General features: G+C 36.2%; 1 protein-coding gene across 5 annotated transcripts in view; it reads left to right on the forward strand.

Moving 5' to 3' along the window:
- rdx (BTB/POZ and MATH domain-containing protein rdx) overlaps positions 1 to 25,440 on the forward strand; it is a 288,756-nt gene that overhangs the window by 82,009 nt on the left and 181,307 nt on the right. The gene's annotated exons all lie outside the window — the stretch shown is intronic.

The raw sequence follows: 25,440 nt of genomic DNA on the forward strand, positions 1-25,440 counted from the left end.
AGCTGTTCGTTATTGAATGATATTCGGTCTTCCGTTGTTATATTGCCTAAGGTGAGATCACTGACCCACTTATTTGAAGCCTGAAGTAAATTATTAACTTCTGCGTTAGATCTCATATCAGAGTTTCTGGACTCTATAAAAAAACTCGCATATAAGCATGAAATTTGGATTCACTGATGAGGGATTGCATATTCTGTTGGTGGAACTGTACTGGAGGCAAGGAATTTTGAAGTGATGATTGACAGAAATTTAAAGCTTAAGGGACATACCACAAAGGTAGTAAAGGTAACCTGGAGTATTGCTTGAGGATGTTGACTAGCGGAGATAAGAGTGATGATTACATTGTATAAAGTCTGATCGAACCACGTGTAGATTATCGTGCATAGATCTTGTAATTGGAATTTGAAGGGGATTAAGTAACCTTGGAGAGGCTACAGGGGTGGATAAATTATATCATGACTGAACAATGTGGTTATGAAGATGAATGGGTATGCAAACTGCAGAGTTTGATAGAAGATAGAGTGATATTATGATTGCAACACTTAAACTGTTTAGAGGTATTTCCAGTGACACTGAGTATTTTTCATATGGTAAAACAAGGACAACGGGAACATCCCTGGAAGTAGTGAGGGTGGTTGGACATAGTGTATTTCTGAATAAAATGGTGAGGGTGTAGATAGATGGTTGAATGAGTTTAAGGAATAGTATGATAGACTTTGTTGTGTAAGGTTGACCTCCCACAATGAGTCTTGTGATTTCATAGAGTTCCTGAGTACTATTAATGTCATTATAATCATAGTCTCATCTTACTGTTTCAGTTACAAAATATGAAGTCATGTCCAGTATAACTTGTGTATTTTAAAAAATAATAATAATAGTATTCTTTCCCATCTGGTTCTTATATGTGGAGTAATACTGGCAAAAACATTTCAGGTATGTCCTCTCTCCACAGAAGCCTACAACAATCGTTTTATGTTTTGTTTAAAAAAAAAAAAAATCAGGATTAGTAAACACAGTTGCCAACTAGTGGTGAATTAGTAAACTTAAAAATATATTTTAAGATTATAAAAATATATGTAAGTGTATTGCTACTCATATTGCAAGGAATGAAATGATCAGTCTACAGTGCACTGCTAGCAATTACTATTGCTAATTGTAGGCATTAGCACAATGTTCTGTAATGGTATTATAGACTACAAACAAACTGCAATGTTCTATAATGGCATTATAATATATCTTTTCTACAGTGGCCATAAATTTTTGATGGATCTTGGTTAACACATAATATGGATGGTTAGCTAATTTAAATAGAGTTTATGGCTCTTTGTTAAACAGTTCTCTACTGCCATATTTCATTGGCAGATGAGATCTGTTGAACAATTAAGCTGTAGCTACTTTTTCACAAGCATCTGTCATCAGGCCAATAGTTCCTTCTCTATAACTGTTCACAATAAATAATAAACTAGATAAATAAATGCCAGAATTAAACATGCATCAGATAATCAATTTCATGCTCGTCTCAAAATTGTTATTGGTTAATAAATGTCAAATGTATTTAAACATTTAGATGATTTGAAATAGTAACATAAAATAATTAGTTGGTGGTGTATGTACAGTTTTAATTATTATTATTTTGGTGACAGTTTAATAATGCCTTTAAATTTGGTCAACTGATTTTTTTTTGGAGGGGGGATGAATTGGGAAACATGAAGAAAACACGATTTGATAGAAATGTGTAAGTTCTAACCTCTTTCACTTCTTATCCATGAAGCTTGATTTTGTACAATCCAAATTTCCAAACAGCAAATTCATCTGCCTTGGCAACTCAGTCTCCAATTCTGACTATTTTTCAAATTCCAATGAAGCTTGGAAGAGAAGAGACATGACAATTTAATACAAATTATCTCCCAGCCAGAATCCCTGCCAATCCTCTCCACATGCCCAACACTTTTGATAAATTTAGTTTAATCCTTTATCCAAGTGTGAGCAAACAAAGTTTGCACCTGAAAATATCTTCAGGACTGGGGTAAGGTAGTGCAACTCGTAGCAAAGGTGGGCCAAGCTAACATCATTCCTATCTCAGTATCTCCCATAATGGGAGTTTGCTTGGTCCACATATCTCCCATAATGGGAGTTAGCTTTGCTATGAGTTGCCCAGTGTTGTACTACCTTACCCCAGTCCTGAAGATATTTTCAGGTGCAAACTTTGTTTGCTCACACTTGGATAAAGGATTAAACTAAATTTATTATAGTCTAACCAAGTGAAAAATAAACTTTCATCACTTTTGATCTTTTCTTAACCAGTTCTCCTTCCAGATAATACTGTTGAGGTGACTTCTCTGCTTAGTAATTCAGATCACAATCTCATCCAAGTTTCATCTCTTGTGGAACATCCTCTCCTTCAGCCATTCACAACCTCATGTAGCTTGGCATCACGATAGTGCTAAGTAACAGGATATCTGTGACTTCTTTCATTCTCCTTTCCATGATCAGACTACTGTTTCCATTCTTTAGATCCAGGTACTTGTTGTGAACTTGTTTCTGATCCCTGTTGGAATGGAGATTTTTCATCCCACACTCAGTTTACTCCTACCCTATATCCAAGCCATGGTTTTCCTAAAAGTGCCAAGGTGGTCAAAAAAAGACAGCTTATAAGTGGCTTGATACAAAACTTCCAGCTTCATTCACAACCCATATGAAACCTGCAATACTTGCAAAACCATCAGTGAAAAAGTTAATTTTGATGGAGCTAAATGTAGAAAACTTGCTGCCTGTGCTAATGGCAGTCTTGCCTTCTAGTCCTTTTGAATCTTTGAACTTTTGTCCATATGTGCTTCCACTTCATTTTCATCTAGATGGTTTCATTGTGACATCACCTAAAGATAAGGCTGATCTCCTGGCATCATTCTTCTCATCCAACTTTGACACAGATGAAGGCAAATCATCTCCTTCTTTACCTGGAACATTGTATTACATACCTCCCTGTAGCCTTCCACTACAGACATCAGAAAGATCTTGAACTACCTGGACACCAAAAGGGCTTCTGGTCCTGATGGAATCCTGCCAGTTGTGCTCAAGAAACTAACACCTGTACTTTATGATATATACATTATATTATATGGCATCCACCCTACTGCATGGAAGCAAGTCCACATATAGTCAACTCCAAATAAAAGTGATAAGTGCCTACTACCCAACCATCTACCAGTTACTTTCACCTCAGTGTTGTCCAAAGTAATGAAGAAGGCCATCAACAGTCAACTTTGACATCTGGGAAACTTTTAACTAATTAATGACCACCAATATGGATTTCACCAATCAGGATCTATAATAGATCTCCTTGCCTGCATCACCCACCTCTGGATACATGCCATGACAAAGTTTGGAGAAAGCTTTGTTGTTGCATTTGATCTTTCCAAGGCATTTGATAGTCTGACATTGAGGGCTTCTCAGCAAATTGCCATTTTATGATCTGCCATCCTCCTTTTGTAATTGGATTGCTTCTCTCAGGTCTTTCATTGTGTATAATGGTGGAAGTTATTTCTCTCTTCAGATTTTCCTGTTAATGCAGGTATTCCTCAGGACTCTATTATTTCCCCCACCCTCTTCTTTATATATATTAATGACCTGATCTCATTGACATTGAATCCTATTCATAGTTTTGCTGGCAATAATGCTTTCCACTTATCTTACCCATACAATAAACCTTGTGGCACTCAAACTTCTTAAGCTTCAAGATCATCTGTGATAAGTGCTCTGAGCACTGATCTTTACATCATCCAGCAATGCGGCAACTACAACTTAGTTGCATTCAATGCTTCCAAAACACAGTTTTGTCTATTTTATTAAACAAAAACAAAAAAAACCCTTATTCTTTTCTATTTACTTTTGATAATGCTGAACTTAGCAGTAAAAACTAGATATTTCTTCTTGGACTGACCCTTACTCATTCTTTCCTAGCATCATCATCTTACTTCTGTCCTGGCCACTTGCTCACTCTGTACAAATCTTAAATCTGCCCGACCTTGGAATACTTCTCTTGCATATGGGGTGGTGCACCTAAGTCCTCTCTAAAAATTCTTAATGCAGTTCAGAAGAGAGTGGTTTCATTGATTAATGATTCCTCTCTTACAGACTCTTCAGCCGCTGTCAAATGGTTCATTTTCAGTATTGTATAAATATTTCCATGGTCACTGTTCACTTGAATTAGCATCCATTATGGCCCCCATTTTTGCTAAATCGAAAGGAACACCAGCAACTGCCCAACACTGAATCTGTTATTCCCAGACATCTTTTATTCCATCTATCTCAGTTTAGTAGAACAGCCTTTCCCATGAAGTATATTTCCCAAGGATGAAAACCTCCATCTCTTTAAGAAGCATATCAACAGAATACTTGACTCTTGAACCCAGTCCCCCCCCCCCTCCCCACACATGCATTTATTTGCTATAGAATTTGTGCCTCTAATGTGTAGGGAAGTGTTATATACAGGTAGTTAGTTCTTGCTTTACGAGTTCTGGGGGTTTGAGGTCTTTTTTTTTTTTTTTTTTTTTTTTTCAAGGTTGAAAATACATGGAATAGTCTTCATTTATTGTTATTATTAACATTTGACCTCCAAGGAGTTAGAGACTCATTGTAGGAGGTACACACTATTGCACACAGTGCTCATCCAACTGTGTCTTAAACTGATTCAATGTGTCTACACTTACAAACTTACAACACTCTCAGGTAATGCATTCCACTCATCAACTATTCTCTTTGCAAAAAAACCTACTCCTCACTCTTCTGTTCACACCCTCCTTATACCGTTTCCAGCAATGGCCTCTTGTTCTACTCCTCTCTCCTATTCTATGAAAAATCTCTTCCATGTCGACCCGATAACAACCCCTGATTAGCTTTTATGTCTCAATTGTATCCCTCCTATTCATGAGGCTTTTCAGCTTACATTCTCTCAATCTGTCCTCGTACTCCACATTCCAAAGACCAGACTACCTTTATGAATCTTCTCTGGACCCTTTCCAACATATCCTCGTCACCATGAAAACCCGGTAACCAAATCTGTGCACAATAATCCACATGAGGCCTAATCACGACCTTATACAATGGAATCATAACCTCTCTATTTCTGCATGTCAGGGTCCTCTGAATCATTGCCATTATCTGATGTGATTTCTTCACAATTTGTGCAGTGTGGCCCCTGAATTTCAGGTCCTTGTCCACTATCACTCCTAGATCTCTCATCTCCTCTGCTTCTGTTAAAGTTTCCCCACCAAGTTTATACTTTGCATCCCATTGTTGCTTACCAAATCTCAAAACCTTAAACTTCGCAACATTGAACAGATAGTTCCACTTATCTGCCCTTTATATCACTAAGAAATAATTAGATAGCTATGACTGGAGAATAGGTTAATTAAAAATTAACCTGTGCCTCCAGCTTAGTCCTAATTTGTCGTCCTCTAATGTTGTATAAAAGATATTATTACAGATGACTGTCTTCCAGATTTTTGAACAGATTAATGCAGCCATACTTGATAAGCTTAAGAGAATGCCTCATAGCCATTGCTTACCCTAAAATTAGTCTTTCTGAGTTGTAAAGATTACTGTATGGAGCATTAGTTTTCTTCCATCTGTGAATGGGTGTCTAAAGCATGGTCTGTCCTGACTTGCTATAATGATAGTAGCAAATGTATTTGCTAAATTCAATAGTAGACCAAGTTACAGTCACAGGGCACTTCATACATTCGAGGATATGCTAGAGGATGGAGTTTGTCCCCTTAGGAGAGCAGATCAGAATTGCTAATTTGACATGCTTGAATGTAGAGAAGGATCTAAGAGGAACGGTTCATTTGTTCGTTGATGATGCAAAGTTGGGTAGGGTAATAGTGAATGCAGAAGATGTCAAAATCTTGCAGGATGATTTGGATAGATTGGAGTTCTGGGGGAGAATGGATGTCAATTTAATGTGACAAAATGTAAGGTTATGCATTTTGGAGTGAAAAGATTAGCAGCAGTATACCACATTGGTGGAACTGTACTCCAGGAGATTGATGAGTCCAGGGACTTGGGAGTGTTGGTGGATAGGGAGATGAAATTTAGGTGACACATCACAAAAGTGGCTAAATCAGCTCATCAAATCACTTGGTTGCTGAAAAATGCTTTGACGAGCAGAGACAAGCAAGTTATTGTTCCTCTGTACCGAGTCTTGATAAGACCTCATCTAGACTACTGTGCCCAGATTTGGTCACCTAGGTTTCTTCTTGATGGGGAGGAGGTGGAGAGGATCCAGAGGCGAGTGACCAAGATGATAGCAGGTCTATGGAATGAACCTTATGAGAACAGGTTGAAGATTTGTGGGTTGTAGAAATTAGTTGATAGGCAGAAAAGGGGAGATATGATTGAGACATTCAAATTGCTGAAGGGTTTCTATAGGATTAATTTAGAGGATATTTTTGAGATCAGGACTGGTGGTGGAAGAACTAGGGGACATCTATGGAAGCTGGGCAAGAGTGTGGTTAGCAAGGGTCTTATAGCTGGGTTCTTTACTTTTAGGGTGGTAAATGAGTGGAATAAGCTGCCAGAGTCTGTTGCGGGTGCTATGACAGTGAATGAGTTCAAGGCAAGGTATGATAGATACTGTGAGAATGTTGAATAGTTGTGTGGACATGATGTTTAGGGCCTCCCTCGATGAGTCTAAGGACTCCCTTGAGTCACCAGTAATAATAGTAATGTGAGGTTATATGTTATTAGTACTTGGTGTATCTTTTTAGATGCACCCTGGATATATGCAGTAGGAATAGTAATGTTTCTTGCATGTGTGTTTGAGAAGGGGAAGTGTGTGTATGTGAGGAAGCCATGTCTTTTTTTGTAGGAGCTGTAACCATTGGCCAAAAAAGTGTGGCAGCAAAAATAGTTGAATTCTGAGGCAAGGGTTGCATCTCTAGAACAAATAGCCCTATCTCTGTGAGTTTTCAGAATTCCACATTGTTGGGTTGGACGACGTAATTGTTTATGTACATATCTTCCAGTGTGTGTGTGTGTGTGTGTGTGTGTGTGTGTGTGTGTGTGTGTGTGTTGGCTTTCTATAAAGAAAAAAGAGGGTTAACTATCTGAAAGGCAAGAGACTAATGTCAAGAAAAAGCAGATATTTATTGGATTTTTTTTTTCTAACATGAAGTGAATTTTAGGATATTGGCTGTGTTACTAAGAAATCTGAAGTATCTTACCCATGGGGCCACACGAGCAGTACATCACCTATACAGCTTAGGCAGAGCAAAAGTTCGAAAGTAGCTGTGGTAAATGCGTTATTCCTAAAATTATCGATGTAAAGATTGGCTTGGGAGGGTGGGAGATCCATTACTTTGCAGCACCATTAATTTGTTTGTAGATTTTCCTTACCAAGTAAAGTAACCTGCATAAATAGTAAATTTCAGTATTTCATCAGGGAGAAGTTAGACTTTATTAAGTAAAGTGTCTGTTAGTAGTACATTAATAAATAAGGATGTAATATGTCTCTGCAATTGACTGTTTGAACTTCACGGGGAATTGGAAGTAATACTGATATCAAAATTAACCATTATGCCCTTATGTTTTTCCAATCTTCTTCTTCCAATCATGGGTTTTAAATCAATGTCGCCTGTTTTGGTCTTATGCTATCACTTCTTAGTTTTCCATTCTTCTTTCGAAATCATTCAATTCACTAGGATACGATGTTTTTTCCCTAGTGATTTGAATGATTTCGAAAGAAGAATGGAAAACCAAGAAGTGATAGCATAAGACCAGAACAGGCTACATTGATTTAAAATCCATGATTGGAAGAAGATTTGAAATGAACAGTTTTTTTTAATAAAAGGAGAAGAGTTATCAGTGAGGCGGAGCAAGTAGTTTAGCTGTTAGACAAGTTTATAAGTGAGACTGTCAATACTTTCAAGTATAGAATGTAGAGGAGTATTGGATTTATTGACTTTAGGTGCCTCATAAATACTGAGTGGCCTAGCATGAACGGGTTTTAATTTATTAATGATTTCTTTGGGCCAAGAAGTAACTTTCTCCCAATATGAACTTTTTTTCTTCTGAGACATACTCAGGGGTCTCAATCTGTCATAGAATTGTCACCTAGAAGATCCTGCATTATTTTCGTTTTATTTTTCTTGATTCATCAGTATTGACATTTGATGATTTGACAGTAGCATTATGCTTCTCATCTTTGGTAATTGCAATCCTACAATAGCTAATAAAATTTGTTTAGCTATGGAAAGCATATCCAGACCAGAAATGGAAATGAAAATGATGACCAAAAGCAATTATTCAAATTGCCATAGATATGCATAAATTTTAACATGAAAATATCAACAGAGAAATCAAAAACAGTGGTAATTGCAAAAGAACCAGTAAGATGTAAATTAGAACTAAATGGAAAAATACTGGAACAAATAATGAAATATTTAAATACTTGGTAATAACTGTAAACAGTGAAAATGTAATATAGAATGAATAAAAAAACGATTCATGAAGGCTAATGAAACATCAGGATGTCTAAATTCAACTATATGGAAACACAAAGATCTAACAAAAGAGACAAAAGTAAGAATATATAAATTACAAAAGTTGGAGATCAAATATCTGAAAATAATGGTATTATTGCTTCTCTAGTGCAATTGGAAGAATGACAGTACATTGCACTCTTTAATTGGAAAAGGCCTAAGTTCAATTCTTGTTGTGACATGAGGAATCTTTATATGGACTTTTTCAGCTGAAGGTGAGTTAGCCGATCTTATGCAGAGATAGCAAGATTTTTTCTACAGGAAACTGGAGTTTTTCATTCTGCGTAATGGCCATGAGAACACATGCAATTTACAGACAAAAAAATACTGTTGTTGGTGATGGGCATTAGGTGGCATTGATGGTAGCTGTGTATAGGAGGGAGAATTAAGTAGTGGGGTGATGGGAGATGTGTGTAGCCCAGTGGAGTAGGGTGCCCTCTCACATTAGTCCTTGGAGGTGTCATGTAACAATAATAATAATAAATCAGCAGTCTGACGAATACTGACTTATGTATGTGAAACAAGAAATAGAAACATCAAAAATGCAACAATAAATAAAGCATGTGAAATGAAAACATTAAAAAAAAGTTAATAAAACAAAATCTGACAGAGTAAAAAATTAAATGATTTATGGAGAATGTCAGTAACAATCCATAAGTGAATCTATAAAAAAAGAGATCAGCATGAAATAAACATTAATAGAATGATGGACCTGAAAAGAATAGTTAAAGTAGCAAGAGAATGGAAACCAAATACAAAAAGACCAGTTAGTAGACAAAGAAAATGAATAGACTACCTGCATTGAAGTATAGTGGGCACACAAGCTGAAGCTTTAAGCAAGAAGATATCCTAATCAGATTTAAACCACTTAAAAGCAATATACCATAGAAATAAATAGCCACAAAAAAGTTATATAAGAATAAAATAACGAGGTAACAAAATCTGTTCATAGTTTTTTAAATCAAGTTCAATATTGCAAAGTATAAGGTTTTTAAATTCAGAAAACAAATATGGGATAGAGTATACAATTGGTGAGATTATTATTAAAAGAGACCTCCAGGGAGTCAGAGACTCAGTGGAGGGGGGGGGGGACCACCACATATCATCTACACCAGCTGTCCTACCATTTCTTGAATTCATTCATACTACCTCACTCACCACCTCCAATACAATTCATTCCAATTATGCACCGCTATATGAGAGAAAAATCTAGCTCTCACCCCCTTCTTGACTGCATTCCTTCCCAGCTTCTATGGATTCTCTCTCTTGTCCATTCCTCACCCTCCATAAAATGAAAAATTCAATCTAACGGTATCTTGTACAACCCTTTGAGAAGTTTGTAAGATTTAATCATATTACTCCTTATTCTTCTGTTTGCTAGCTGCAGTCCACAAATTCTCAATCTGTCCTCATAATCTTCCACAATCCTGATATCATCTTTATTAGCCTCTCTAAACTTTATCAGCATCACCAAGGAAACCAGGTGACCAGACCTGCACATGATAGTCCAAGTGAGGTCACATCAAGGCTTTGTAAAGAGACAGAATGACTTCCTTATCCTTACATGTGAAGTTTCCTTTCAGCATTGCAATTATCCTCTGAGTTGTATATGCAATCTTTACTATATGGCTCTTGAACTTCAGCTTGATATCTACTAAAACTTCAAGATCTCTAGTTGATCAGTTAATAAAACAAAATCAATAGACTAAAAAATGAAAGATTTATGAAAAATGATCTGAAAAGAATAGTTAAAATAACAGGAGACAGGAACAAAAAATGAAAAGACCAGTTGGTAGATGAGTTTCTGATTAGAAACTAATCAGTTTCTTCTAGCATTATCCCAACATAATCACATGCTTTCTTTGCATCATCAGCAAATATCTGTATGGCTCCTGTCAAATCCTTTCAATATCATTAATGTAAAGATTGAATAACAATACTTCAAGGACTGATCCTTGTGGTATACCACTGGTCACCTTCAATCTTGCAGACACACACATCCCCCAGATACCACTATTTTGATATCTATCAGTCAGCCATCCTCTTATCCATGTTAATATTTTATAATCTAATCCTTATATTCTTCAGTTTACGTAACAGTCTTCCATGATTCTGTTAAAAGCTTTAGCAATCCATAGGCATTGTGCTTTTATCCATTTCCTTGTGTAATTCAACAGTAATATTATACAATAAAATGTGAGAAAATTGCTCACACATGATTTCCCTTAGTAAACCCCATGCTGTTCATTGCCAAGTAGAAATTTTCTGTCAGCCTATTTCCATATGAGAACCCTTACCAACTTTTCCAAAATATTCATCACCACTTTAAAGATACAAATGTAAATTCTTTCTCCTCCTGTGGGACCTTCCCTGTTTTGAGACTCAAGTTATATAATCTGGTCAAAGGAATAGTCAGTTCAATTTGAACACTCTAATAGCATCTGTACTGATATCCTGTCAGTCACCACTGTCAAATTCTTATTCAGTTTGTGCAACAGCTCTTTACCTCCTCCTCCTCATAACCAGTTTTTATTTTATCCAGTAAAGAGGTAGTAGTAGTGATATATACAAGGTTGATAGCTTTTAGCAAGATGGGCACTTGTTGGTTAAACAATCTCTTCTTCATCTGTTACATATGTGTTCACTAGAGTTATTCTTTAAATAAATTATAATACTGGAATAAACACATGTAAAATAGGTAATATTTCTGGGAAAACTCCCATGTTACTCCTCTTGAAAACTATTATTTTTACGCCTATTTTGCTTGCTTTTGTTTAGGAGTGTCCTTTTTTTTTAATGTCATTGGCTTTTTATTCAAGAATTCTTAGGGCATTGCAGATGTATTTTAGAGACAAATATACATAGCAGAATACAAGAAAATTTGCACATTTTCTTGCACAGAGGCAGTTTCTTTTCATATTCAGACTTAGCTTTCCATACAGTTGCTATAATGCTTCTGATCTGCTCCTTATAATTTTCATAACTGACATCCTTATGCACATGATATTCATTTCACACCTTTTTTTTTTCCTCAAGAAGCTCTTCTTTAATAAGATTTCACATCCATTTCATTTCAAACCCTCACACTGCTGATATTCCCCCCCCCTCATAAACTGATACCATGGGACAAAACCCAGCATACTCATAATTTCCTGCTTTGTAGGTCAGCATGTAACCTTTTTTGAATGGAACATTCCTAAACTTAGCCACTTCCCAAATCAGTATAGCATAATCACTGTCACTAACCAGGAGGAGCAGAACAGTCATGTCTTTTACTGAAATTCCTCTCCAACATGAATCTATAATCAGATCTAATACTCTTTGACCTCAAGTTCTTTCTGTCACATGCTGCAGGAATTTGTCTTGCAACAGCTAAAATTCAGTTTCATCCTCTGCACGAGATTTTCCTGCTGCCCAATCAGTGGTTGGATGTCTGCGCGGTTAACCATATGCCTGGGGAAGGAGTGTCCTGGGTTCGATTCCTGTCGCTGATGTGAGGAGCTTAAGGATCTTCCTCAGCCACAGCCAAGTTAGCCGGTCTTGGGCATGGACAGCAGGTTCTGCCCCCCCCTCAGTTTATCTGGGATTTTTTATCCCGCATGCAGGCGAACTGGCCCCATAAACACACGGATCTACAGCCACAAATACTTAACCCCCTCATGAGGGGGTGCAACTTGCCCCTATAGGGACGGGGGAGAAAAGGGAGGAAACTCCATATGAATAAATAGTGTTTGGATAATCATAGTCCCCCCCCCCTCCATTATGATTAGTCATTTCACATTCATCATCTTTATTTGGTTATTTGGTAATGCATTTCTTTGTCACTAGCAACCAATCCACTAGGTCTGTACCAACACCCCGCTATGTATCTGATCTTGTTAGATCACCTCTAATAGTCAGATCTTGCTAATACCTACAATCTGAGGTTCCAACATATTCATCAAGTCAACAAACTCTACTTTTTTTCTGATCACCTTAGCATTCATGTACAGGCATAATAAGTTACTTGCATGCTTTTTTATATATTCATATCTGTAGCCTCTATGAAATAGTTGGCCATCTTGCTGATATCCTTTCCTTTCTAGTGCCTTACTTCTGCAGACATCCTTGCACATGCTTGATAAGTACGACCCATATGAACACAAATTCATTGTTTCCTCATAATCATTTCAAATATTATGCACATTCCTATCATTAACAGTTTCATAACATTGTTATTATTATCCTAAGACCCCATGGATATTATTATCCCAAGACCCAATACACACAGCTTACCATATCACACCTTAAACACACTCAAATTCTCTGCAGACACCACACTCTCAGTCAGGGCATTCCATTCATTCACAACTCATGCAGAAAAACCTGCGTCTCACTCCCCTTCTCAAACCCTCCTTCCAGGGATGTCCTCTGGTTTTCTCCTGATTTACTGTCTGCTGTAAAACCTCTCCAACATTGATCCTATAACAACCCCTTACTAACTTATAGGCCTCTATCATATCACCCCCCCCCTTCTTCCTCTTATCCACTAGACTCTGTAAATTGCATCTTCTCAACTTGTATTCAACATTCCAGATATCAGAAATTACCTTAGTAAGTCATCTCTGGACCCTTTCCAACATCTCTTCATCTTTTGAAAACCAGGTGACCAGATCTGTGCACAGAAGTCCATGTGTAGCCTAATCAAAGCCTTATACAATGGAACAAGAATCTCCTTACTTCTACAAGTCAGTGTCCTCTGCAACATTCCCAGAATTCTTTATGTTGTCCTCACAAATTTGGCAACGTGTCCCCTAAATTTCAGATCCTTATCCACTATCACCCCAAGATCTCTTATTTCCTCCACCTCCAACAATATATCCCCCACCAAGCATAAATTCTACATCCCATCTTTGCTTCCCAAATTTTAAAACCTTACATTTTGCAACATTGAACTCGCATCCCCATTCACTCAATTTATTCAAGTCTTCTTGTAAGGACACAACATCTGTACTCTTCATAGTTTGTCCCAACTTTGCATCATCATCTGCAAACAACTGAATATATCCATCCAAATCTTTGCCAATATCATTAAGATACAGGCTGAACAGCAATGGCCCTAAGACAGATCCCTGAGGCACACCGCTAGTGACTTTCCTCTTCCTGGATATTGCTCCTCCATGCACAACTTGCAGATAGCCAGTTTCTAATCCAATGCACTAATCTAATATCCAACCCCATCTGCTCTAGTTTGACTATCAACTTATCATGTGGTAATCTATCAAACCTTTGCAAAATCTAAGTATACTACTATGTATCCCTCTCCTCTGTCCAAGGAAGCAGTCACCTTATTGTAATAAGTAAGTAGATTACTAAAACATGACCTCCCTTTAGCAAATCCATGCTGTCCATCAAAGATAATACCATTGTTGTCAACCCAATTCTGAATCCTAGTTCTCACCAGCTTCTCCAACAACTTAGCCACAACACCTGACACACAGATAGGCCTATAGTTTGATGCTTGAGTTCTATCACCTCCTTTATGAAGTGGCACAATCTTGCCCTCCTTCCACTCCTTAGGAACTTGATGTAGTGCAAGACTCATATTAAAAAAATATGTCAAGACAGATGTCAACTCCCTGGCACATTCCTTCAGATTATATGGTGATATATTATCAAGTCCCACAGCCTTATTAACATCAAGTTTGTTAAATTTTCCATACACCTCTTGTTCACTTATATCAGCCCCCCCCCCATCATCAAATGCTCTCAATCTCTTCATGATGTCACATTCACAAGAATGAAAGACCTTTATGAACTGCTTCTTAAGTATCTATATCTTCTGCAGTAGTTGTCGTCATTCCATTTTCTCCAATCAATGTCACCTTTCTATCATTATTCTTTTTTTTTTTTTTTTTTTTGCTGGCTACATATTGAAAGAACTCCCTAGGATTCTTTTTGGCTTCATTAGCTATCTGCTGCTCATACCTCAATTTTGCTACCCTTACCAACCACTCTTGCCTGGTCTTTGATTGTCACTCTTACACATAATCTCACCATTCCTTCCATCTTAATGTAACTTCTCTGATTCTCTGTATTAGATCTCATACAGTTAATTATTTCTCAAGACTTCTGATATCAAATACATTCAAGTGTAGGCTGTCCTCTTATATAAATCCATTCTTCGTTTAAACTCACTCCACACATCAAAAAAACTCGTCTCCATTCCTTCTACACAGCCTATGCATTGACCACATAGTCTCAATCATTTGCCATCCTAGCCCATCTTGTAATTCATTTCTGTCATATCTAGGTAGTGTACTTATAATTTTCACTCTCACTGTTTACAACAGTTCTTTTGTATTATCTCTCACACTGAACTTTCACTAGTCAAGTCATTCATACCTACTATAATTACTATCTCTTTTGTGTTTTTCAATTGTTTGCTATATTTTTAATTTTTTCTCTGGGAAAACTTAAAGTAATAACCCAGTCATTAATGCCATGTTTCTTCATAGTCATCATACCAAATAATATTATTCTTTTTATAATCGACTTTACCTACCTGATTTTCATTATACTTCGTACCTGATTGCATGATTTGTTATTTCTCATTTTGCCGCTTAATTTTCATGTCCTCCTTATTTTCCTTTAAATGTTTCTTGACTTTCTAATTCTTGCATCACCTGTTTTAATTTTGTGATTTTAGAGGTTAATTCATGTTCATTAATCAAGGTTTTTCTTGATTTCACTGCACTTGTTAGCATTCTTTTACATTTTTGCACCAGTTTACAACATAATATTGCAATATCAATAAAAATATATTATGAAAATGCCAGTTACTATAAAAATGTGAAAATTTGCATTAATATAAAATACTAATTTTCTAATAAAAAAACAATAAAAAAACAGATAATCACTAATTTTATCATAATATATATGGGGGTAATGGTAGATGGGAACCTAAAATTTAGAGGACACTGCTAATTGTGAGGACAGCATAATGAATTCTAGTAATGATTCTGTCCCATAAAAGTAAAGAGATTATAGTTCCATTGTATAAGATCTTGATTAGGCTACGTATGGACTACTATGCACAGATTTGGTTACTAGTTTTCCGAAGGATGGAGAGTTACTGGAAAGGATCCAAAAGCAATTGACTAAAGTGATTTCTGGGCTCAGAAATGTTGAATATAAAGAAAGGTTGAAAAAATCTATTTTGCAAAGTCTAATTCATATGAGAAGGGAGATGGATTTGATAAGAGGTTGATAAGGCATAGTATGATGATAATACTGAGGTGCCAGAGTTTATCACTCCACAAACTAGGTGTCCCAACTAGAACATGCAGTTAACAGGTATAATGAATTGGCCTCTTAACCTTACTCTCTTTGACTGTAATGCTAAATAACAACAATCCTGCAATATTAATAGCTATCTGATTCAAATTATCTTTAATGCTTAAAATATAAGTATCCCAAACGTCCAAAGGTTTGGAGCATTGGAATATGCTGGTAGGAATGATAAAATGAACAAATAAAGGGGGCACAAATAAATGTCTGAATAACTTTATCGTAATGCTCTGTTGTATACTAGTGGTTAAGCAGAAAAAATAATAACCATAGATGTCACAAATTCTTGTAAAATGCATGGGCTGGTATCTCCTCTAATACCATTGTCATACTTGCATTAACATTTTTTATTATCCTAAGCACTCCAGTTCATTAATCTTCTTTATTCTCATATCAGTCTCTGTAACATTTATCATTGCAGCATGCCCATTTGGATGATACATCCTCACAAAATGATCTTCAGTAACTTAACTATTTCTTCTGCCACCTTTCTATACCCATCAGCATTCATTAAAGTTCATCATCAGTGGGTCTAACAGGCACTTAAGTGCCCATGACCTTCCAACTATTCTTGGATTTCTTAACTGTAATTTCAAGGATAAGGTGGTTAGCCCCATGCCTCCCAGAATGTCCTATGTCTGTAGGACACTGGGCACTCTGGACATGTAGGACATAGGCAAAATGGTCCCATGTGTTCATGGGGCCAGTTTGCCTGTTCTGGGGGATGAAAAATCCGAATTTTCAGGTGATAACCCCCCCCCTCCCCTGCTGCCATATGAGATCAGCTAACTCACCCTTCATTGAAAGAGACCAGATAAAGGTTCCTCACTTCATGGATGGGAATCGAATCCAGCTCTTTCTGACCAAAGGGCTTCATCTATACTGACTGAGCTATGGAGGCTATTCATTAAAGTTAAACTACCATAATCTCTCTCTCTCTTTGTTTCTTTTACTCACCACATAGTGCAAGAACTCTGGAATTTCCTTATATAATCTGATTCTTTAATGATACTTGTGACATAATGATTAGAAATATATACATGTTTACACAAGAATAATATTTAATTTGCCAAATATTTCGATAAAATACGCAAGACAGATATTCCTCTTCACCCTATAGTGGATTGTATTGATTTTTCAACTTATCGCATAGCCAAATATCTATCTAAATTATTGAAATCACACATTGGCAACTTGCACTCTTTTTTGAAAAACTCTTCTGATTTCTTAAATAAATTGAAAACTGCTTGACAACCTACAGATTTTATATACGAATGTACCTCTCAAAGAGACTTTAGAATTACTTGCTGACATCTTCCCACAAGATATTACAAAGTTATTTGATTTCGTAATGCACTCTGGATATTTCTTATGTCAAAACAAATTTTACAATCAAGTGGAAGGAACAGCCATGGGAAGTCCACTCTCTCCTGCTCTTGCCAACTTTTATTTGGAACATCTAGAAGAAGTCCTGTTCTCATCTATATTCCTTCAACTATCCTTTTGGGTTAGATATATAGACGACATCTGTGCTGTATGGCCTCACAACAGAGACTCCTTACCTTCCTTTTTAAGCAATATCAATTCCTTACATCCTCGTATAAAGTTTACCATGGAGATTGAAAAAGCCAATAAGTTATCATTTTTAGATGTCCTTCTCATCCATTCACCTTCAGGTATTCTTACAACAAATTTTTACAGAAAACCAACTTTCACAGGTCGTTATATTCTCAAAGAATCTGCTCATCATCCTTGTCAAAAAACAGGAATCATAAAATGTTTAATCCGACGAACCAAAACTAATTGTTCAACTTCTCATTTATTACAGAAAGAACTTTCGACTATCAACCATCACATGAAACTAAATGGCTTCTTCGAAAAGAGTACACGACATCTTTTCGATTCTTACAATCCAACACAGAACAGCAAAGATTCAATACGTCGAGTTCCAATTCCTTACATTTCCGGGATTTCAGAACCAATTTCAAGAATTCTGAAGAAATATGATTTAACAGCCACTTATACACCTATTAACAAATTATCCACCCATTTTCCTTCGTCTAAAGATAAACGCTGAACCTTGTCTCTACCTGGTGTGTATCTAGTTCCTTGTAACTGTAATCTTTCCTACTTTGGATAAGCTGGATGTTCTATAGAAAAAAGAATTCAAGAGCATCACTCATCAATTCAACACAACAAACTCGAGAAATCTGGATTAGCTCAGCATGGATTAGAAACAAGCCACAACATCCTTTGGTCCAAGACTCTTCTCCTACACAGCTGTCGCTACAAATTTGAACGTTTATTTAAAGAAAGATATAGATATAGTCATTACGATATCAAAAATTTGGGAAAGTTTAATCAGGATAACACATTATTTTTTTTGTTTATTTTTTAATGTAAATTTCCTATATTAGTCTAATGTTATTTAAGATTATTACATGAATTTCTGAATTAATATCTTTAATTATGACTTTAAAATGTTTAATTTTCTAATATTTAGCGATATGACATCATGTGGCTAGTTCTATATGTGAATGATCAATTATTCTTATTCCACCTTGTTTTTTAAAACTATTCCTATGTAGCCCACTGAAGATGGTCTGTAATATTCAGACTGAAATATTTGGCAAATTAAATATTATTCTTGTGTAAACCTCTTATAATCTGTTTTCTTTACTGTGCTTGTCATCCTCCTCGCCATGCTTTTTACTGCACATGAGCCTGCTAAATACCTCATATTCACCATACTCTCTCTATTTCTCTCTCTTTTGCTCTTTGATATTCTGCCTTCTCTTGCACTTTTTTCTTCGCTGCTGTACTGTCATCTTAGCTCATTTGTTGTGATATTTTGTTTCCTTACTTTGTCGAACAAGGTTAAAAATCTGGATTTCTTCCAGGTAAAAACACAAACATTTACCTGTGACACAGTTTGATTAACTCTGCAAGTTTAGAGTTTTTTGCTGGTAGAATTTACATATAGTCTACTGGTATCTCATTCTACTTACCCACTCTCTATATAAAAACGTTTCTCACTTCTTTGCTCGCTATGCTCTAGGACGTCTAGGAACGGTCTCTCAAAGTTGTATAAGTTTATCAGCGCAATGAATAATTCCTCCTGAATAAATCTGTAACATCAGCTCAACAAATTAAATATTCCATATTCCCATTATCAAAATTTCCCATTATAGATCACTGTCCTCTTCTCTTATTAATATTCTTAACCCAGACTGACTTTTACCTTTATTGAATTCTCATCAGTGTGTGTGAACTAGCTGTGTCAATGTTAGAAGTCATTTTTCCATATACAAATAACAAAATAGCATTTCACTATTGGAGATGGTTGTAGCAAGATTTTTGTTGGATTGGAAAGTCTTACACTTGACTAGAAATAATATTTTGCTTTTATTATTTTACCCAAGTATAAACAAATAATTCACATCTAAAATATCTTCATGACTTTAGTATCTTAAGAGGTCTAGCTCTCATTAATAAGACCTTAATAGAAGTTGCACCTGGTCATAGTGGTGATTCTAAGCATAATATGCATGATATTATACATGCATGAGAAGGAAGTGCTTTGCATTATGGAATACAGAGTAACTTGATGTGAAGTCAGCTGCGTAGTCTAGTGCTCACACTTGGGTAAAATAAGAATGAAAACAACATGAGTTAGCCAGTGTCTTTCTGACACTGGCTCTTTGTTCACTACATCCAGCTACCTTTTTCTCCTCTTCCCATAGCTCTATTTAACTGTTGCACTTCTTGCATAATACTCTCATTCTTCCTTATAGTTCATTAGCATTTTTAGATGCAACTGCTGCAGTGTACAAGCTGAGAAAAATCCAGTCTAAAACAATATTGTCAAATGTTGCTTGTCATTTATTTTCAATCAACAGCAAAGAAAGATGGTGACACCACAATAATGTGGTAACACATATTAGAATTCGGGTATACTGGGGAGAGGCTGAAGAAATGTGAATTGCAGCACCTAATGGATAGATGGGATTCCACCTTCATGTCTTAGATGGGATTTGAATTTGAATGTGAAATTGCTGAAAAGAAGTGATATAGAGATGTAGTAGGTGAAGGAATTTTAGAGGATCAATGCAAAAAAAAAAAAAAAGGATTATACATAGTTTGGAAAGTAGGAGATTATCCCTGGAGGTTGTATAATTTGACAAATAAGGGAGTGAAAAGTAAATTTTCTTTACACAAAATGGTTGGTGAATGGGAATACATTGCTGGATTGTTGTGAATGCTAGTTATATGATTGCTAGTAGAGGGAGATCTACAAGTCATTTGTGGTTTTTAGATGCTGATCTCCCTACCTCTCCAGTTTTAATCCCTCAAAACTAACTCGTAATTTTTTATAAAACAAAACCCTCTCCTTTGAGTATCTAGGTATTCAAAGAAGAGGATTGGTTGGTTGTTTTTGCTGAAGCAACCAAGATATGAACTGGTGGATTTTTCTTATTTACTAGAAATGAAAAACATGTTTCCTGGAGGAAAAACCCTTCCACCTCCATATATAATGCCAACTAACTCATCTTCATTGAAAAGCCCTTCTCAAAGCATTCAAATCCCATCTATATTAGATGGGATTTGAATGCAGGTCTTTTGAACCAAAGGGCATTGTTGATACTTACTGAGTAATCCAGGCTCCAAACAAAAGGATGTGTGTTTTGGTTTGGGAATAACTGTAACCTAAACTGCTCTTAACAGTATTAACACCAAAGTTGGTGTTGTTAATACCATTAGAATAAGTTATTAATAATGTTCAACACCTAAGCTTGTCTATAAATTGCTCTTGGAATTGGGAAAAAATCACATGTTTAGTGATTCCTCCCCATTAAGAAAGAGCAGACTTTCAATTCTATATATTATTTCCTGCTGTGAACAGCTGTTTATCTTTACAAGTAAGTCTAACTTATCTTAGAAGATCTGTAATGAAGTTATCCTTAACCTAATTGCAGATCTTTCATCTGCAGAATGCTTTTTCCCATATTCAAGAGGCATCTTTAAAACACATTTAAAATTAGACTGCTCACTAGAGAATGATCACATTGATTAATCAGCACATTTTACTGATTTATTCCATTTTCTGTTGTATAAATGCTCAGTTTTTTTTATGGAAGTTGAAAAGACACTTTCATTGTACTCAGCTAAAGTGATATGTATAATTTTGCACCTTTTTTAAAACATATTACAACATGATTTGCAATTGGTCATTTTCTGTTTGGCCAATTGTCCAGATTTTGTGTGGCACTTATACTTATTTTATTATAGAGGCAGTTTCATAAATGTAATTTTAGGCATGAAATCTGCATTTACTGTATAACAGGCTGGTATGCTAATACTTGGCCTTAATACAAAGATTTAATTCTGATAATTCCTAATATATGACCATTCAAGATTGGACTGACTCATCTAGTCATCACAAATAAGGCCAGTCCTGTTTATAATATGTAATTTGTAAATAATTTGACAAGTCCTGTAAACCAGGTGTCATCTTTCAAAGATGACACCTGGTTTACTTGAATGAATATTCACTTCAATCTCTGTGAGATCGAAGTGAATTAATGCCATGAGAACTGAGTTCTCACGGCATTAATTTGACCTTGTGCCAGTTTGATTAGATAATCCAACTTGGGGTTTTCATTTTAGGTGTATTTTGCACAATACAAAAGTACCTATGATTTGTTTTCTCTTGCTATATTTATGTAACAAGTCTGTTCTGACTAGATGAAATTTGGTATTTTGGATCTCTTAAAATCTCTGTCCTCTCAGTTTTCAAAATGAGACCATATTTAATTGGATACATAATTGAAAACAATGCAAATATATGTTAAAATAACAGTAAATAAGCTCTATAGTATACCACAAAAGGTGTAAACCTCTAGCACTTAGTGGTATGGGTAAGAGTTAGGTAATGTAGAAACTACTCTAGAGACAGAAAATACTTTTCAGACCACTTCATGTCCCACATACTAACTAGGTGCTGTTCTCACTTCAGGTGATGATCATCTACTACCTACATAATTTCAGAAAACATCCAAGTTTTCACTTGTTTACTTACTATTCCATTCAGTCAGCTAGGCCAGTGCAAATGTTAGATATTTAACACAAGAAAAATTAATATTTCCTACTAATTGTGAATTCATTCCCCATCTTGACATATTATTAATATGTGATACCTCCTAGGAGTCCAAGGATTCATCGTGGGAAGGACACTCTACTCCACTAAAGGAAAAGTAATCAGAGATTACTTTTCCTGAAGTCAAATCTTTAAGAATCAAAGATTTGATTGCGTTTTCAAGGAATGCGATTTCTAATCAAGGGTTGTGCTGACGTATAATGTATAATAAAGAATATAATATACAGGTTTATATATAAGAATAGTTTATTTTTTTGCATTGACATGTGAGAGAACGTAATGATGGAAGCAAATATTCTAGAATATTTGCTTCTATCATTACGTTGGAAGGATGGAAGCAAATATTCTACACATACTGTTCAAAAGAGAATTGTGATTAATTTTCATTTCAAGATCCTGCTTATACTAATGATCACAATGTTTGAATTGGGAATATGAATTACAAAGGTATCTGTGTAAAAACATTTGCTCCCATAGACCACCTGAAGAAAAGACCATTATATAAGTTTGATTCTGGTTGCTGACTAGAAGAATTTTTTCTAGCCTTTTCAGGTTCTTGAATTAGTCAATCTTTGGCACTGGCAAGTGAGGCTTTTTATCCCCTGGAAACTTGTTTTTTATTCCTGTAACTCAAGAAAAATCAACCTCGAAACTCATACATTTCTGACAATAATATATATTGTTAGAGGTCACATTATTTTGGCAGTTTTCTCCTGTAGTCTCCTTCCCAGCTGTCTGTGAAATTGCTGATAACCCTGGACCAGCTACAGTGACAGCTTAGTTGTTCCCTCTGATCTTTGGTGGGTGGCTAGTCTCTATTCTTCAAAAAAAGTTAGGATTAAATAGCCTTGCCTACTCACTTTGGAGAATAAAAGGCATTTATCGCTGAGAGAAAAAAAAAATAATTTGGATCATGAGGAAATTGATGAACCAAAAAAGAAAGCAGCTTAAGATAATTATAGACTAAATGGAGATTCACATATCTCTAGAAAGGACAGGGAAATTTGTAATGAGATTTTTGTGTCCTTCCCTTCAAAAGGTTGGAAACTTGTAGCGCGCGCGCGCGCACACACACACACACACACACACACACACACACAACTATATGCATAATCTTTTCCCCCCTTTTTTATATACCCTGGGTGGTTTGAGAGTTGGATAATCTGAAAACCCTGCTCTAGAGATCAAATACAGAACTTTTTCAAGTCACTTGAGTCTCCCATTAGAATAATAAGCAGGGTGTGTTGATAAACCCATTTACCACCTAAAGCTGAAACTATAAGATTAGGTAAAGCAGAATAAGAAAAAACTGGCTAGGAATGCTAAAGAAAGAAGTAAAGAATTCTATGCATGCATAACAAAAGTAAAGAACAAATTGCATTAGTCTTTTAGAATGGAGCTAAATAGATAGCTTTGCATAGCAAATGCTACTTCTAGTTTTCTATGATCTCTGCTGCATGCTTATTATTGTGTACTCAGATGTGTTGTAGCATGAGTTCATATTTAAACTAGTCCATGGATGAGGAATTTATAGTGTTTTGTGACCTTCAGTGAACTTTTTTTTTCCATACTTATCGACTGGGATTGCTAGATGTCCTGTGTTTACAGGATTCAGTTCTGTTGAGATACATATTTATCCTGTACTTCATAAACTCGGTTGCCAAACATGAATATTTTTATTATAAAAACAGTATTCAAATGACAGGTTCCTATGTTAAACCACTTGAGATATTAGGGACCCCAAAAATTTATGAATCTAATATCTCCTCATAATAAATTTAGTTTAATCCTTTATCCAAGTGTGAGCAAACAAAGTTTGTGCCTGAAAGTATCTTCAGGACTGGGGTAAAGTGGTACAACACCAGGCAACTCGTTGCAAAGGTGGAGCAAGATAACATCACTCCTATCTCAGTATCTCCCATAATGCAAAACAGATCTCCTTACGGATATGTATAATGTTATGCATTAAGGGAAGGGCCACTACCCAGACTAGTTTCAACCTTTATTGAAGTCTCTTCAGTGGGAGCTAGGCCCAAGTGGAGATACCAGGCAGAAGACCTTGCTAATGCTTCCTCCTTATCTCTTCCATCTACTTTAATGTACTGTCTTTTCCTCCCTATCATATCTCTCCTCCTGCATCTATCAACTAGTTTTTCAACTGTGCACAGATCAGGTGACCAGATCTGTGCACAGTAGTCCTAATGAGGTCTTATTAATGCCTTATAAAGTGGGACAATCACTTCCTTATTCCTGCTTGTCAGTGTGTTCTTCAATAAACATGTAATCTGATGTGAAGTTTTGGCAACCTTTGCAATATGCCCTTGAAACTTAAGTTCTCTGTCCACAATAACTCCCAAGTCCCTAGCCCCATCAACTTCTTGCAAAGGTTGCCAAAACTTCACATCAGATTACATGGTTATTGAAGAACACACTGACAAGCAGGAATAAGGAAGTGATTGTCCCACTTCATAAGGCATTAATAAGACCTCATTAGGACTACTGTGCACAGATCTGGTCACCTGATCTGTGCACAGTTGAAAAACTAGTTGATAGATGCAGGAGGAGAGATATGTCTTATCTCTCCTATTCTCTCCTTGGCCAGTTTAATGTGGCCAAGTGTAAGGTGATCTCATCCTTCTGAAGTGCATCACCTTACACTTGGCCACATTAAACTGGCAGCCATTTAGTTTAGCCCAAACTGTCAGTCTATTTAAGTCATCCTGCAAGATATCCACATCATCTGAATTAACTATCGCTCCTCCCAGTTTTGCATCATCAGCAAACAAGTGGATATCTCCTTTCAAAGTATTTCCAATATCATTGATGTACAAATTAAATAATAGAGGACCAAGCACCGAGCCCTGAGGCATACCACTAGTCACCTGCCTTCTACTGGACTCTGTTCCACCATAAACCACTCTTTAATATCTATCCACTAGCCACCCGCTAATCCAAATCACTAGCCTCGGATCCATACCCATTTGCTCCAATTTATGCAACAGAGTTCCATGTGGAATCTTGTCAAATGTCTTTGAGGATTTCTTTTATCCAACTCCATTGTCATCATCATGTCATCTTCCTTATACCCTCTTTTACCTTGCAGTGTCGAGGGTCCATTGATCATTGGACCTCCCTCCGTTTACAGGATAAGATGGTCAGCCTTATGCCCCGGGTCCAACTCCATTGTTACTTCATTATAGAAAGTGAGCAAATTGCTAAGGCAAGAAACCCTTCACAAAACCATGTTGTCCCTTATAAAGTATCATATTACTGTCCACCCAATCCTGACTTCTAATTTTTATCAATTTCCCCAGAACCTTAACCACCACCTCCTGATATACTGATTGGTCTATAACTTCAGTCCTGGAGCCCCCCCTTATGTAGTGGAATAATTTTCCACTCAACCAGAACTGA

This window comes from Typopeltis vanoorti, chromosome 23, assembly GCF_054136105.1.
Source record: "Typopeltis vanoorti isolate ZY-2024b chromosome 23, IOZ_Tvanoo_1.0, whole genome shotgun sequence".
NCBI classification, from domain to species: domain Eukaryota; kingdom Metazoa; phylum Arthropoda; class Arachnida; order Uropygi; family Thelyphonidae; genus Typopeltis; species Typopeltis vanoorti.